Genomic DNA, 17,481 nt, shown 5'->3' with positions numbered 1-17,481 from the left:
TACAGAAGCTTCTTCCTTACAACTAAAAATAGGTAGCTGAACAAAACAGGTTAAAAATAAAGTACTCAACAACTAAAAAAACTCCACAAAATAAAGCAGGGGGAACGGTTGCAAGGAAGACTGTTTAAAGAGCATAAGATTTTAGGGACTAAAAGAAAATTTTGCCTTTCCTTCAGGTGCTGGAAGAGAATTTCCTTAAACCAGCTTTTTTTGTGCTTTAGTTCAGTTTTCAAGCATGAAGCAAGCTGTAGGCTATTCAAGCATTTAGTTCATCTCCTAGAAGACTTTCTTAGTAATGGTCCATCCTGTTGACATAACACCTGAGACATGAGATCAACAAAAGTGTTCCCAGATAATGACACAACTTCAATATTGCTGAGTTGAAAGTAATGGCTCTTAAGGCTGATATGCCTCATGCCAGCTGCTGTAAAAAAGCCAAATTAATACCCTTTTGTATTTGTTCTCCTTCCTCACTCCAGGGTTTTGTAAAATTTTTGTTGCAGACTCTGGAGCTGTGGAGTGTCTGAGTCTGCTAAATACATTTCCCCAAGCCCAAGAGACTCCTTGAACAGTACCTGCTGCGGGCAAGACTAACACAAAGAGCTCCATGTGACTGTACCCTAGGAGGTCAAGAAATTCTGTAAATACTTTTCCAGACCAGAGAACTGAACCGCACAACTAAGTCACATTTCTAAACTATGAATCCATCAGATAGCTCAGCAATTCTGAATCCCAAAGGGATCAAAGTTTTATGAGCTACATTACATCCCTAGGAATCCACAATCTAAAACAGCCTGTATAGGATGCATTTGCCTCTGCATTATTGCAACACATATTCCTTGAACAGGTACCAAAATCACCAATAACTTGAAGCATTGTGCTTTAAACAGGAACTAACACATAGCTACTGAAATTACAGAGAATAAGAAAAGCCTTTTTGAATGTATTTCTTACCAGGAATCCTAAGGGGGGGGGGTTATCAAGGCAGAAAACATGTCTGTTGTTACACAGATTTTGTAACATAGATGCAGCATCTTAAGACCCAAAGTAGGGCCTCCAGGCCCAAGAGCAAGTTTGTGTTCTACTCTGCTAATGCAGGCAGCCCATAAAAAATAGTTTCTCTCCTTGCAAATTTTACCTTCCTTAGCATCCATACTCATTCTTCTACAGCCTTACTCCTTTGCAAAAAACCTCTTTAACAGCTCTGTTTTCAATGGGTTAATCAGTAGGAGGCAAAAGAAGCCTGTTCAAAAGAACTATAACAATGACAAGTAGGTTTCATTATACATTTTAATTCTGGATTCTCTCTACTTAACCACCAAAAAAGAAAATAAAGCATAACAGCTTTATACTCCACTTTGCATAAAATCAATGGCACCAGTGAGCCTTCTTCCAGTTCTGATGTTGCATTAAAGCCCACAGCCACCTGTGTGCCTGACAGGCTTGTGCTCCTAAAGTAGCCATGGCCTCAGGAGGCTCCTGTAAACCTGCAACCCCCAAGAAATGCACTGAACGCCAAATCCCTGCTACCTGTGTATTAGGCTTTGCTCTCCAAGCCATTGGTGGAATGCCTCACCCAGCAACAAGTGCAGGAACAAGAGATGTGTGAAGGGAAAAACATAAGGGTGCATGACACAGAGGAGCTGAAAGAGCCTACAATAACTTCATCTACTTTTTCACTTCATATCATCAAAGCTTTGAAAGAAACGTCCTCCACTGGCACCATGTTCAATACATGGCAGTGTGAAAAGCTGAGTCAACAAACGTGCATAGTTTTTATTCAAACAAGAATTACACAGCTCTGAAAAGGAGTTGATCACTTTGAATAAAATGACTGAACTCACAGCTTAGATTAATACATAAAAAAAGAGACAGGGATTCCTGTGGAGTCAGACTTGAAGCTCAAAATGTTTGAGCCATACCACTTCCCTGAAGTTCTACAAAAAGAATCTTGCTTTGACTGAATTCAAAGGAAACAGATAAATTAAAGCAGTACAGTGTCATTTTTTCTGCAGTCTCATGACTAAAGACAGACATTTAAAACATGTTCTACTTTCAAGCCTGTTTACAGACATGAAACTCAGCACCTTCCAAGCTCCTAAGTCTTCACAGGATTACAACTCAGTTTTGCTATTGCATGAACACTGAAATGGCTGTCGTGCCTCCAGAAATAGCCCAACTAGACAGGCATACTTGTGGGTGGGGGTGGGCTGATAAAAAAATCTCTCTGCAGAACCCATCACAAACAAAACAAACCTCCAATCCCAAACTTCTTAAAATACACTCTTGTACAGACCTTTCATGAACTAAAGAACATTATCTCACTTTGTCACAGAGAGAGGATTACTTGGCTATATATATACGGTTTATATAGAGTAGGGGAAGGCATACAAACTGAATTCTATCCATCCTTGTTCATGATAAACTCTGCCATGCAAAAAGTTGTCTTTTTCATAAAAAATAACTTTGGTCCCATATACAAAATGAAACCATCTCACAAGCAGATATGAAGCACTTGCAAGTTTTCATTAGAAGTCATTAATAGTTAAGAGGTGCAGTCATCAACTTCAACATAAAGGAACCTAATTATCCTTAATAGTTGGCTAGGAATTTTATTTGTAAAAAGAAAGGGAGAATAATGGAATCCATAAACAATAGGAGAGTTTGAAAAAAATATTTCTCCCTGCTGCCAAAAAAAATTAAAACCACAGAGTAATGGAGATATGAATCTCTTTCTACCCATGGTCCCTAGTATAAGACACATGAATCTGAAGAATGTTATCTTTAGAACTTTCCCCTGCTTCTGTCCCTTGCCTTCCACATGCATTTATCAGTTGTCAGTACATTTCAGACTGTAAATAAGCCATAATAACCTGCAAATTTCTTTTTGCAATATTCAAAAATTAGTCTATAGATTAGAATATGAAACTCAAACACTTTACAGATGAAATCCAAGAGATCATCAAACATAATGCAAGAAGAAATAATAAAGATAGATTATTAGCATCCTTCAAAACTTTTCTAATTTAAGAAATAATTAGAGTGAATCTTCTTCCACTGAGTAATTCCAAACTCCCACAGATTTCAGAGACAAGGTTGAGCACACAGTGGAGAAAAATCCTTGAAGTCACATCAGTTATTAAAACATTAACTATCAGCTCCCATTTATGCAAGGCAATAAAATTCAGCTTGTCAATTCTGAGTACATTTCAGTTCTCTGGGTATCACATGCAAAACTTAAGCAGACCACCTCCAAAAAAGCAAACTGTTCGAATTAATGTAAAATACTAATAAAAGCTTTGACAGTATTTGTACTTCAGTAGATGTTTATTTTTGGAATATGAAAGTAACCTAAAGATTTAGACCCCAGGGAGAATTCCAGAAGCCTCAAGCTTCAACAACATCTACATGAAGCAAATGTGACCAAGAGCCTGATTCAGCCAAACATTTCAATATATCATTAAAATCAGACTTCTGCTGAAGTCCTTTCCTTTTTCAACAAAAATACACAGGGCTATGTTTTAAGTGCTTTGTTGAACTCAGGCCCAAGTTCTAATTTCCTTTATTTATCTTAGATACAAAATGGCCAAAGGAAGGGGTCAAATGCTGCAATAGATAGGTTATGGGTTTAAGGACACTGGAACTGCTGCTATGAAATGCCATGGGAAGAAAAAGAGAAGTTTAATGATGGAAGTAACGGGAGGAATTCAGATAGTTTAAGATAAAGTCTAAACAACTGCCTCAAAGTCTTATAGCTCATTTGTCCTATCTTCTCCTGGCCTCATATAATCTTCCATCTTCCCAGCTTCTACTTCTCTAAAGCAAAATCCTGAAAGATTCTGTGGGCACAAAGAATACAAAACAATAAGCAGCAACTAGAAAAAAGTCCCTGCAAGCAGCTGCAGAGAGCAGCCCTGCATTGACAGGAGATGCACCAATGATTTAATTAGATTTTCTTTTGGTCTCCAATTTCTACAAATCAACAATCTACAAATCAACTTTTGCTGTCACAATACTTGCAAATGCACCAATTCTGTGCAAAACTATGTGTAGTAACTAAGGAAACAGAACTCATTTTCAAGGAGCAATGGAGAATGAGGCATAGCTGCCTGCTCAAATGCTTTTTTTTTCTTCCTCTTCAGTACAGTTCACCAGTGCCAGGATTCCACCTACAGATACATAAAGAAACTGTAAAAATGCAGTAAAGGAAGACTCCTTTGTAACTCAATTCATTGCCTCCGATAAAAATGAATTTTTCATGTTATAGTAGTCCAGAACTTGCAATCTTTAATAAAATATCCAAGCCCTTAACAGGGCTTGGGTAGCACTGTACAATGTCCTTTAAGTCATAACAATATAAAAGAAGGAAGTCAGGTCATTATACACTCAGCTGATGCTCTTTGATAAAGTTGGTTTGCAGAAGGTCACAGATGTGCACTTTTGTATTGCAGAGAGGAATTAACTAAGAAATGAGGAGTTTGTATTTTGGCCATCCCCAGATGTAAACACAGACTTATAAACAGAAGGACTTGCATTCTCTATTCCCAGTTCCCAGACTACCAATAAACTTATCACCAGCACTATCTGAACTGTGTTCCTTGGAACTCCAGAATACAACTAGATTGTGAGGGTGAATTTTTGATTACCAGCTTTTGAGAAGTCCTCTTCTTCAAAGCTGCTTATGGCCTAAAGCAACTGTTTCATGTGGTAGAAAAAAAATGCAGGCAATTTTCATATAGACTACAGAAACAGGGCGTGTGCAAGTGAAGGGAACGTTGCAAAAAATAAAGCAATTGCAAAGGAAAGGGAAGAGAAAAAAACAAACCCAGGACAGAAACAGTAGTTTTCACCTCTAAAGATTTATATATTTATGCTCACATACATAGATGTAAAAAAGGATGCATTAACATTTAACTCCTACCTACTTTGCACTGAATAACTTGGCTGACTCCTCCTGCAAATCAGAAGGGGATAGAGCAGTACCTCCACAGCCTGCCCTTAGACAGCACCTTGCAGCATGAGTTGTGCTGCCATTTTAAACAGAGTCCCAGCAGAAAGGCTGAGTTTGCAGCTGAAGATATTTCCCATACCAAGGTCACCTAGATGAGCCTGTATTACAAGTGATCCATACTGGCATAATGCTTTTGATAAAAACTAGACAAACTGTTAGCCTCCAAAAACATTAGCCAAGGAAGTGAATAGGCCAATATCAGCTAAAGGACAGGTTACTTTGCTTCTGTTTGGATGTGATTATTAACTCTCCCTAGAACAGCAAACGAAATATTATCCTGGTCTGTCCATTGGTGTACTCAAATAAGATGCTTTCCATCTCCAAATCCATTTGGGAAGGGTTTGTATTAAATAATTTGAAAGTCTCCTGACAAGGTACCCAAATCTGAACTTTCTCAGAAACTTACAAAGAGGACACAGCAGGATCACCCTTGCAAATAAGCAGCAGAGTTCTGAGGAAGTCTTTGCTCAGGAACCATGCAAGGGGTTGCTGCAATTTGTCAACTAAAGAATAAGTACCTTTTTCAGGCTACACTCAGGGTAAATATATGCAAGATAGCTAGAAGATGTCTGTCTGGTTAATGAAATGCAAACATTTTAATCACCATTTGTCTTCATACCCACAGACAACACCCCCAAGTAAGTAACTTGCCTTATTGTTAGCATTATGTTCATTATGACAAAACAACTAAAGGCAGGCAGAGAATGGCTTAAGCTACAGAGATGAAGACTAATATTCAAATGCTGCAAATGAATTAATTGTGGATGTACCTACTACTTCAATAGTGTGGAAAGCCTTCCAATGGTCTGATTTACCCACCAACATAAAAGGAGTTTGTTTCACTGACTCCTGTTATTTCTTAGTGGATTTTCAGTAACAAATTTTGTACCTATTTCCAGTATTTCTTCCTTCTGTCACCAGTGTTGATTCAGAGTGTACACTAAAGAATGAGAAATACAAGAGATACATTTTAAGTTCTTCAATCTAAATCCTATTTTTTGGCTTTCTGCCTCTTTCCTAAATATTAAAACAAACAACTCATTTCTTCTAGACCTTCTTACTAAAAATAGTTGGTTGGGCTGCTTAATTGTGTTAGCTGAAACACAAACATATGAAAAAGGAAAGGGGTTTGTAGAAAAAACATTGAAGAGAAAAAAAAATCAGATTTCATCTGGCCTTCCCATCATCACTTAAGAGAATTGTTTTGTAGTTACATCATCAGGAAATAAAATACTATCCTCCAAGGACCCCGACTCTTTACAGAAGGAAAAAAAAAGGAAGGCTCAAAGTTCATATCCCCCCTCAGAGGAGTTCAGCTAAAGTTGCATTTTTTGTCATAATAAAATTAAAAGAAAAAAATTGAACCAACAGAAAAAGCTCCCTTCGAACAACTAATTAAACAAGACGACTCGGAATTTAGATTTTCCGTTTTCAAACCCTAGGCTGCGGGACTAAGTGGAAAACATTGTACCTAATCAGTAACAACCTAAAACGACTTTATTATCAGTGCTAGAGAGGAACTGCCCTAACCCAAACCTTCCGCACATTCTTCTTGGCCCTGAGCTGGAGGACAAACGCACTGGTTCGCACAGTGCAGGGCTGGCCAAGGGCCAGCCCCGCTGCCCAGGGCCGAGCCCCGCTGCCCAGAGGGGGCTGAACGCCCAGAGGGGGCTGAGCCCGCTGCCCAGAGGGGGCCAGGGCGAGCTGCCCGCAGATGGCTGAGCCCACTTGCTCAGAGGTAGCTGGGCCGAGTTGCCCACAGGCAGCCAAGCAGAGCGGCCCAGCGGTGGCTGAGCTGAGCTGCCCAGAGGTGGCCGAGTTGCCCAGAGGCCTCTGCCTAGTGGCCAAGCCGGGCTGTCCAGCAGCAGCCGGGCACAGCTGCCCAGAGATGGCCGAGCCCAGTTGCCCACAGGTGGCCGAGCCAAGCTGCCCAGAGGTGGCAGAGTTGCCCAGAGGTAGCCGGGCGAGTTGCCCACAGGGGGCCGAGTTGCCCAACTGCCCAGTGGTGGCCAAGCCGGGCTGTCCAGAAATGGTCGAGTTGCCTAGAGGTGGTCGAACCCAGTTGCCCCCAGATGGCCAGGCTGAGTTGCCCACAGGTGGCCAGGCTGGGCTGCCCAGCCGTAGCCAGGCACAGCTGCCCGGAGATGGCCGAGCCCGGTTGCCCACAGGTGGCCGAGCTGAGATGCCCAGAGGCGGCCAGGCTGGACTGCCCACAGGTGGCAGAGTTGCCTACAGGTGCCCGAGCCCCGCTGCCCAGCGGCGGCCGACGTTCGCGGGCAGCGGGCGCAGCGGAGCGCACCGGGCAGCGCGGCGGGGCTGCACCGCGCCTTATATGGCGAGGCGCTGACGTAATGGTGCATAGGCTCGGGCCGCCCGCGCGCCCATCCCTCATTGTTCCGCGGGAGCGCTCCGGGATAGCGCCGGGATAGCGCTGGAATGCTCGCAGCGGCCCCGATGGCACCGCGCAGCGCCCCGCAGCACCGCCTCGGCCGGGACTGCCACAGCCCGCCAGCGCAAGGTAAGGCACAGGGTGGGAAGCGAGCTTCTTCTGGCAAGCACTGGCGCTCCTGGCTTTTTCCTGCTGAGATACCTTTTTTTTTTTAAAAAAGTCACTTCCAAAAAAAAAAAAAAGAGGGGCGAGGAACTGAGAAACAATGAGATACCCCAAAACAGCACCAGGAGATCTAGAAGATGTCTGGTGAATCACAGATAGGGTGACTATTTCAAGCGTTAAAAACTGTCTTTAAAACAATTCCTGCAGAGGAATTAATGTAACATTAAAGAAGGAGAGAGTTATGAATTACACACACTTTCCAAATGGTCGGATAAAATCATGACTACATTTAAAGCAGTGGAAGGAGTCCAACAGTATTGTAATATATTAGGTAGAGCTACTGCCTCCCTTTCTGCTGCATTTACATGCATATGCTATATATTAGTAGACATGTACACGCACATGTCTCTAAGCATTTACTATACTTTTGAACAACTTCTACTGTAGTTTTCAGAGCGATGTATAAATTTCCACACACATTACTTTGCAATAAGACTATGCTATGTCTAAAAGAAAGAATTGCAACTAGTTCAATTACTAACAAACTTCTCAACTTATACACACTGCTTCCCTCTTCTGTGTCTTGCGTCCAAGTGTCAAATCACAAGAGGGCAGAACTGTCAGATTTTTATGAAAAAACTTTAAATCCTGGTCAAACACATGATGAGTGTGAGGATGAGAGAGCACACTGCTCTCTTCAAGGCTTATTCTGCAAGATGTTCAACAGTATTGCAGCTATGAACTCCAGAACATGGGGAATGATGAACAGCTCTGACGAGGCACAGAGCACTTTGGAGGATTAGACTTCAATGTGTTTATAGTTCACACCTGACTGTCCTCCCCGTTAATTAAGGGCCAAACCCTGTCAAATCTTAGTTCATAGGAGCAACTGCAATTAAGTTAATTGTATTGTCCTACTTGCAAATTAGAACTCCTGAGCACTGCTCTTCAGAGTCCTATGTGCAAACTGAAATGTTAGAAAATTTAGACCTTAAGACCTTGAGTTTTGATCTCTTCTTACAGGTAAAACATATTTTTGTGGTATGTTCTCCTTTTCCTTAGTTGAAAAGTGAATGCAATTTTAGGAGAGAAGTAAGGGTTCTTTCTCCATTTATTTGATGTTTTAAATCCTTCAAAATTCTTGTTCAATTACATATTTAGGAAAAATCAAAGCTGGTACTAACAGATGCATCATTGTAGTATCACGCATACACGGATTTAGAGGATGAGCCAGAATATCTTGCGTGAAATTTTTCATAACTTTTTTTGGCTTTAAACATGGAGAAAATAGGAAGCAGTTATTTTCAACACGCTTCTAAAAATGTAAATATAAAGAGACATTTAATTTCAAATGTAATTCAGGTATTTGTGTATTATTAACCTGGCAATTAGATAAAAGTCACATCCATGTTTCCAATATATTCTTTTTTGCAACAAGCAAAGTTTATACCTCTGTTGAGAGAATCAGGGAAGAGGGCACTGTATAGTGTATATATAGAATGAAAAGAATCCTAGCAACCAGAACAAATGTAATTTCACAGTACAAAAACAATACCCCATATCAGTATCCTGAGCCCCTTAAAAAGTTTTCAGCTCACTATTCTGTCATATGTGCAGAGTCCTTGCAGTTTAAAAATGGTTACTTAGTTTTCTAAATATCCAGTGTCAAGTTATAAAGTAGAAAACTTAGCTATGTTGTGAGCAGATGTGTTAGGTAGCAAAGCTAAGTGACAGTCCTCAAAAAGAGTATCTGAGTAGAAAGGATGAGCTGAAGAAGTCAAGAGACTACAATATGGCAAAGAAAAAATATTAACAGGAATGCTATGCATGCAATAAATTTGATTGAAGCACTAAGCAGAAAAAAGAAAAAAGTCCCCCCAGAGGTAAGAGACAATTTAAATCCAGATCCAAAGAAGGGTGACTTCTATCACTGATTACTGCTTTAGTAATATCTAAAGTACCATCTGTACTCTGAATACTGCTAGCCTAAAACAAATCATAACATCTATCAAAAGCCAGAACTCTACTTCTCATAGTCTGTCTTCCTCAGATTAAAAAGAAAACATTCTTCACTTAATACTTACAGAACCAATTTTGCTCTCATTTATACTGGTAAAATTCCAAAATAATTAGATGGAGGTATAATGATTAAACTGTCTCACTGCTGTTCCCCCACCCCCCACCACCTCTCTATTACACTCCTTTATTAGATCAGATTTCTTAACATGTTTTGGGTATTAAGTGATTGGTATTCCTAATTTTAAGTGATTAAAATGCTAGTTTCAATTAAAAGTAAAAGGACACAGTGAAAGAAAAGAATCATCACATGACTCAGTCTTAAACAATTTTATTTCTTCATCTAATTTTTTATAGCAATTTTCACATCCAATGTGAAAACATTTTAAGAACAAATATATCCTCCAGAAATGAAAGTCAACTTCCTATCAAACTGCATTGAGCCTTTGTTCCTTTCCCGTCACTTCCCTTTCCTCCACTGACAAACATCTGCTGACAGCAGAATTTTTAGAGATTTGATCCAGAATACAAGGGATAGTTTCTATTCCTCATTAGTAGTAAAATAAAATTATTTCTTGATTTGTGCTGAGCAACAGAATTTTCATACTATTTACCTAATACTATGATGAATTACCAATTTTGTGCTTGTCATGGCATTAAAAAAAAAAAAAAAAAAGCCTGGTTTTACAGCTGGTGAGTTTCTCCTCTGTGGCAGATCTTAAACTGCTGCTTTTCTTCAGGAGAAATTCTTCACCACATGTAAACATGGCATGGGCAACTGAGCTACTACAGCTCCTCTGGACCTTTCCTACGAGCAGCTGTTCTCAAATCCTGGGGGTGGTACTACCTGAATAAAGTTAATTAAAAAGCAATTAAAATATCTAAGTCAGAGAATCCTAAGGAGTTTACAGCGTAGGAAGACATATCTTTAAAAACCATTGTATATAACTGTAGTTCTGCCTCATGAATAGTTTCCCTCAACACTATCTTGTCACCAAGTTGATTTGAACTTAGAAACCGTGTCATAGTAATAATTTTTAATTGCTTAAGGTTTTTGTTTCATACTAAACAGATTCTGCTATGGCACCCTTAGGGTTTAAGTTGAGCTTCTTGATGTAGCTGGAAGTTTGGTTAGTTCAACCATTCACTAAAATGTATTACTCAGCTCCAAGAAGGTAAAAACCACTGCTAAAAAATTTGAAATAGAGTGCCTTGTCTTGTGATTTAAGTGACATAATGGACACTTTGACTCTTAGCACCTCTCAGTACCTTATGCTGATTTTGAGGTTTGCTGTGTTTTCTGTCAGCAAGACAAAAATCACTTTACTGCATGTCCGGTGCACCTTGATGTTCCTGAAGTTCAGTAGCTGTGCTCGCTCCCTTGCACCAATGGTGCATTCTCAGGCAGTTACAGCTCATCCAGAGTGCTCACAACTACTAGCAGAATGTATTTGAAGATTTGCTGAGGCAGTCTGTACCCACCACTTAAAAACAGCACAAAAAACACCTCCCAAAGCAGCTCCTCACCAGGGCTGATGTGATGTGAAGAGGTGAATTTTCATGCAGACAATGAATGCTGGCTGAACACTCAACAACATCACCATAGAACCCTCCTTTAGCAGCAATAGGGAAATACTGGGGGTGAAAGTTGAACCCAACCTTGCTATACAACATTTCTACACACAACTCAAAACCATAACCTTGGTCATTCAAGCTGATAAATGTATGGACTTCTTGCCTGTTGCAGAAGTCATGCCTGCTGCTGCAGCTCATCATGCACATGATGATGATGATGTAACACAGCTGCTTGACTTCAGGCTGGGCAGGTGACCACCAGAGAGTGGCTGCTGAGGCACAGCAGCAGAACCTGAGCCATTCTGCTTCATGCTGCATGCTCAAAGCAGCTGAGAAACCAGAGCCAGCACCATTGCTCATGCCCAAACTCCCCAAAGCTTTACAGACAGACACCAGGTAGGGCAGAAAGCTCTAGTGAACATGAGTGAAAACATGGATGGGAAAAAATCCGCTCTTGACAGGAAAAACACCCATCTTGCATACATGTCAGGGATGTGAAACAACACATCAGACTTCCTTAACCTTTATAGATTTCCAAAGGCCTGGGAAGCAACACAACAACTGCACTGAAATGATGGATAGAGTTCTTAAAATCTGTCTTAAACCTAATATTCAAAGCATTTTCTTTCAAATTCATTGCACACAGCTTATTTAAAGCTTTGTCTTTTTTTTATGAGAGACAAAAAGCTTATCTAGTGTTTGCATAGCAACTATTGCAATGACACAGTGAGGGAATGAAGAAAAATTTTAAAAGTGAAATGAAGCAGCATGAAGCTACTGCCATAAAAAAACCCACATAAAACTGGCTGCTTAAAAATAGAAAGTAATGCACTCATAAAGCTCACATTTTAATTATACATTGAATTTTAGCACATGGACTGTCTAAGTCCACGCGCTAAAGATAGTTTAAGATAGCACAAAACTAAGAGTTAAGTTTAAGCTGACTGAATTCTGTCAGTTTCCAATGGATTCAATATTTTTTGGTACAATTTATACAGCTTTCAGTCAGTAAGCCTAATTATGAAGAAAATCAAGTTTAAAATTTCATCACATATAAATTTGGCCTACCTGAAACTAACAGCACCCATCACCTTCCCAAACATGAGTCTATTCTACTTAGCCACAAAGAGGTTTCTCAGAAGCCTAATAAATGGCACAGTTGTTTTTGTTTTTGACTTCAAAATGCTAATTGCCCCAGTCAAGCATATTCTACACCTCAGAAAAGCCATTCTGTTACCAAAAACATATACCAAAAAAAAAAGGAAAGGGATTTATATTGGTCACTTGAACCTGAAGGTGTAACAATGCCACAGTGGGGTAGCCAATCCCTAATCGAAATATCTGAAAGCCAGTACTGAACACACTAACCTGGATGTAGGAGGGTGTGGTCAATGCAGTGGTCAAGTGTTAATGCTAAAATTGGAAACGTTTTTCTTAACTTGCAAAATACTACTATATACTCTTTCACGTAAAGAGAAAAGTTTTTTTAATTAGCAGCCAAAAACTAAATGCCAAAACGAAACACCAAATTGTCTTCAATGAAAAGGCCACCAGGAACCTTGGCAGCCCTAAAACCTCCAAAATTTGTGTTTCTAACGACAGACCTGATGCAGAAATGAGCACGTTCATTGCATGCATATGAGTAAGCAGAGCAGGGCGATGAAAGCCTCCACAGCCAAGTCAGCAAGCACAGCATCACTCACACAGGCCAGCTCCAGATGACAAACTGCTGCCTCCCAGGGTGGTGCGGGGACGACACCAACCGGTGGGGAATGCTCATTAGGCTGCTGCTGGGAGATTCACACATGGCTTCCCTTTCGGCAAGCAGCAGGCAACAGCTGATAGGAACACTCGAGCTTGCATACCTTGCTAACCCATACAGGGGAGGAGGGAGGAGAATGTACCTGGGGTACAAAGGAGCAGCCACTCTGGAAAGGATCCTCATACTCCTGCTATACAGGATTACTGTCATCTCTGCAAACAGCAACATTTCCTTATTTCTGTCAGGATTAACTGGGTGGGAGGAGTCAGAAATTGACACTGGTAACATTTTATAACTTGTAAATGACCTTCTCATATATCTAGATTAAAGCAGTTAACTAAACAATTTTTCAGTTCTGCTAGAGAGAACTCCTTTATTTTCAGCATTTGAAACCACATTATAAATTAATGATAAAAGCTAAAATGTATTACATCAGAAACATACTGTACATGAAGGCATGCTACAGCTCCTTCAGTGACATCTGAAACAAGAAACTATAACCTGAATACCACAGACCAGCAGAGATCAAGTAGGGCATGCAGCCAAATGTCACATAACGATACTGAGTTGTAAATCAGTTTGGGCTACACTAACAAGGCACAGAATGTTCAACTGAATTCACAGTTCCTTAAAGAACAAGGAACTCAAAGTCTTCATAAGAAGGCACAAGGGAAGCATACATGCGCGTGACCCTGCTCTTTCCTAAAAAAGCCTTTTCCTACGACAGTTTTTGAAAGGCAAAGAACACTGGAAAACAACTAAAGATGGAAAAACTAAGTGTCGCTCTTGGGTTTAGGAAGACTGCTCAGACTAATTTTAAAAGAGTTTAAGAAATCATTGATCACAGAAATGCTAGAACTAGTTAAGCTCACTCTTTTCATCCCAACAATTCAGGTTTTTTTTTCCCCCTAGGAAATAGAGAAACATTGATTTTACAAAGCAAGGAAGTTACTCCAGCTGCTGAACACACATGCAAGTAGCTAAAACCCCAAAACACCACAATCACCCTAAACACTGCTGTTGGCATTCTGAGTGGACATATGACTAAAGGATGCAATTTCTTTTACTCTTGAGCAGGGTATTTGATCTTTAACACAGTGAATAACCAAGGCTGCACAAAAATGGGAAAAATCTTACTTCAGCACATCATAATCAACAGACCTGAGAGTAAAAGATGTTCTTCAGTTTAACAGTTCATCACAGGTGAAGAAGCTACTTAAACTATCATTTGCTATTGAACTGTGAATTAAATCTGTGAAGGAAACCTTGGTTGGAACTATTTAAAAAAATCTCAAACTGTCACCTTTAGGTCTCCAATGTAGCTTCCTGTCCTGTAATCTAAAACAATGTGTTAGTCCTCTTTGAAGAGGTTCAGTTTGGAGAAGCCATGTACACTTAAATGCTAAACCAGAGCACTTTGCTCAGGATTAACATGGTTTAGACAAAACTTGCATTGATGTCACATCTTTAGATAATTCACCAAGTGCCCCCAGGTCTCTGTGGCCAAAGGGAGAAAAGAAAATACAACTTCCAAACACTTAGCAGGATTACAACAGATAGCAAGAAAATGAATTATCTGCCAGGTCACTAAGCCACCAGAGCCGTAGAGCCTCAGTACGTAGAACTGTATGCAGAAGCAATTTGTAAAGCATAAGGAGAAGTTCCAATACTACTTCCAAAGGTTACAGAGTGAAAAGCAGAAAACTAGCAGGATTCTTCATCACTTGTAGCTTCTAAGTTCAGCTAGTTAACCCTGCCACAATGAATTGCTACCATCTCTCACCTGTGCCTCCAACATGAAGTGCTGGCCAAGTGCATCTCAGAGAAAATGGGCACTCTCATATTAGCATGTCTATGGGAAAAGATGCATATTTAGCTTCAAAATGAACTTCTGTTTGATATTAACACTATTGCTGTTAACATTATTACTTACAGTCTTGGCTACCAGAAAAAGTTATAACTGAATCAGAAAATCTGATACAGTTTATCTGGTAAAAGCCTCAACTGCACTGCTTCATGCAACTTAGCATCAAGGAAAATTTAAATATCTCAAGATAAATTTGCAGTAACAATAAAGATTTAAGTTTTCTGACAAAAAAGAAGAAATGGTGTGCCACCCAAGCCCAGTTTCAAACACTCCAAGTTTATTAAACATACACAGAGCTTCTTCAGGAAATAAGCATACTTTTTGTCTGAGGATGTATGTATGGTTTATAGGTATGAACAGAACCCTCAAGAAGTAATGGAATTTGAATCCTGCAAAGCAGTGATACCCCCTATATAATTTCTGAGGAATGTTTGTCTAATTGTTTACAACCAGCCTTATTCCTCCAATTACTGGCAAACTCTGTCTTCCCTAACAGTGCCATTCAGTACTGAAGTATCTTTATTTAACTTACCATGCTTAATCTATGTCATTTAAATCACAATTTCAGCACATAAATTGTTGTACACTGAGCATGAAGAGTGCATAATAAAGTATTCAGACAAGTTCCACCTGTCTAGAAGCAAGTGGCCACTGAGCAGCTTATCCAGGGCTGGCAGCATGAGTAGGATGCCTTCAGTCCAAAAGAATAAGTGAGCATGGCAGTATGGAAAGTTCTAAATTTTACCACTGCTGATGACTGATAAAATAAGGCCATGGTTAGTATAAGAGATAGGCACAGTGCCTACTCTGCCCATGGATGAAAATGCAACCCCAGACATTTATTTTTGTATAAAATGCGTGTTAAAATTGTTTTAGAGAACATCCAGTTCCTGTAAATGTTATGGGAAAATGACATTTATGACTAACCAGTCTCCTCTGAGTGATACGATGTGGCTGAGTGCCATTTTCTGTCATACCAAAAATATTAACTAATTGAAGTTAAAAAAAAGTCTGCATAAATTAGATCCTTGCACAATTATGCCCAATTCTGGTCAAGACAGCAGCACAAGCACTGCCTCAGGTACCTCAGAACAGAACCCATTTTCCCACCGGTGCCCCTCTTAAAACCATTCCATAAAAGAGGTCCACCTTAAACCTAAGCACTATGAGGTTACATACAGAATAAAAAATTTTTTAAAAAATCCACAGGATTTATCTATAGAAGTTGCTTAAAGAAAAGTCAAACTCTTATAATAAAACAGTATCATTAAATTGATGTGTAAAAATATGACTTAAGGGTTACACACTTACAGCAAGCTGAAGCAACTGACTCAGAGAATCAGAACTTCTGCAAACTCCTCAATCAACTGAAGGATGCAGAGTAAACAGCCAAGACAAAAACGTACACCTCCAAATATTACTCTTCCAGCAGCAGTAAACACAGCACAGCAGTGATAGCAAAGTAGTATTTGCCTTACACAAACCAAACACACGTGGCTGGGATCATCAGTCTAGGAGCAGCCTCACCAGCAGTATCCACAGCATGAGCAAGCTGCACTCTTGTTTGTGCCTAATCTTTCCATGGGGAGTGGGGTGAAGACAGGCAGGGCTCCAAAGGACACTTGTCAGGAGCTGAGGTAACTCCTGTAACAGATTTTCACTTGGTAAATCCTAGCAGGAGGCTGCAATGTTACTGATTCCTGATACTGACACTGAATAGAAAATGCAAACTCATAAACCTGCCCATAAGGTAAGGGGTGGATTAAGCCCAGACCTGCTTATCTCTGCAGTATGGAGTGTTTTATCACATTGGTGACTTTAAAAACAGCTCCGTAACTGTAGTCAAACAGTAACATTCCACCAAGAATAATGCTTCAAATATACACTTGAAACAAAATTCAGGTTCATAGACACACAATTTTTCCCATCAATTTAACTTGCTAGCATGTAACACCAATGCAATAATTTCAACAACACTGTTGTTTAAAAATCACAAATTATAAGAAACAGTAGTTGTCTTGGTTTATTTTGTGTAAGTACTGCACTTAAAACCTATTGGGATTAATAATAATTCTCAAAATCTGTTACAGTAAGTTAACACTGTTTTTCCATTTTTATAAATCTGATGGTCAGGCACAAAATTTCACTTGTTAAAAATGAAGACAAGACAGAAGCAGGACCTGGATTACTAACTGAAGAGTTCTGCCTCAGTCTTGTTGCTTTGACCCCTATACCACATCTCTTGTGGTTCATCTTTCCATTTCCTTCAGAAAGCTTTCCATCGGCAAAACTATAATTTGCTGGCTGACGTAAATTTGAAGAGTTCCAAATTCTGGTGTTGCATCTGAAATTACTGGCTTTATTTCTGACTCTACAGGCAGTATGGTGGGAGACATTGAGAGAGATGGGGGAGGAAGGAGAAGGCAGTGAATACACAATAGATTTAAAAAAATTTCTGAATTACTAACAAAACCTAAGTGCTGTTCCTGTGAGCTGGTTACCTTATTGAGGTATTTAGATTCAGAACAGAAGAAGATGAAGTCATGCTGTGTGCAGAATCATACGGCATTGAAATGCCAACAGTAATAGATACTGACTTCAAAGAATACCTGAAATAGCTGTTAAATCTAGAAAGAGGAAAGGAGAAAGCAGAGTGCATCTCAAAAGTAGTGACACATCAGAGTCCAGCTCACAGC

The 17,481-nt window shown here is 39.8% G+C and overlaps 2 protein-coding genes across 4 annotated transcripts in view; one reads left to right on the top strand and one right to left on the bottom strand.

Moving 5' to 3' along the window:
• The window catches only part of CMSS1 (cms1 ribosomal small subunit homolog), a 222,830-nt gene that overhangs the window by 177,212 nt on the left and 28,137 nt on the right, over positions 1-17,481 (bottom strand). The gene's annotated exons all lie outside the window — the stretch shown is intronic.
• FILIP1L (filamin A interacting protein 1 like) overlaps positions 1-17,481 on the top strand; it is a 188,009-nt gene that overhangs the window by 144,683 nt on the left and 25,845 nt on the right. Inside the window, exon 1 of one of the 3 annotated variants that reach the window (XM_074536091.1) lies at positions 7,371-7,529. The exons of the other annotated variants lie outside the window; for them this stretch is intronic. The gene's annotated coding sequence lies outside the window, so the exon portion shown is untranslated. Of the gene's footprint in view, positions 1-7,370; positions 7,530-17,481 lie in introns of those variants that run through there. 3 annotated transcript variants of the gene reach the window in all.

This window comes from Zonotrichia albicollis, chromosome 2 (genome assembly GCF_047830755.1).
Source record: "Zonotrichia albicollis isolate bZonAlb1 chromosome 2, bZonAlb1.hap1, whole genome shotgun sequence".
Taxonomy (NCBI): Eukaryota; Metazoa; Chordata; class Aves; order Passeriformes; family Passerellidae; genus Zonotrichia; species Zonotrichia albicollis.
The sequence above is the reverse complement of the archived record's forward strand: the minus strand, read 5'-3'. Positions and strand labels throughout refer to the sequence as shown.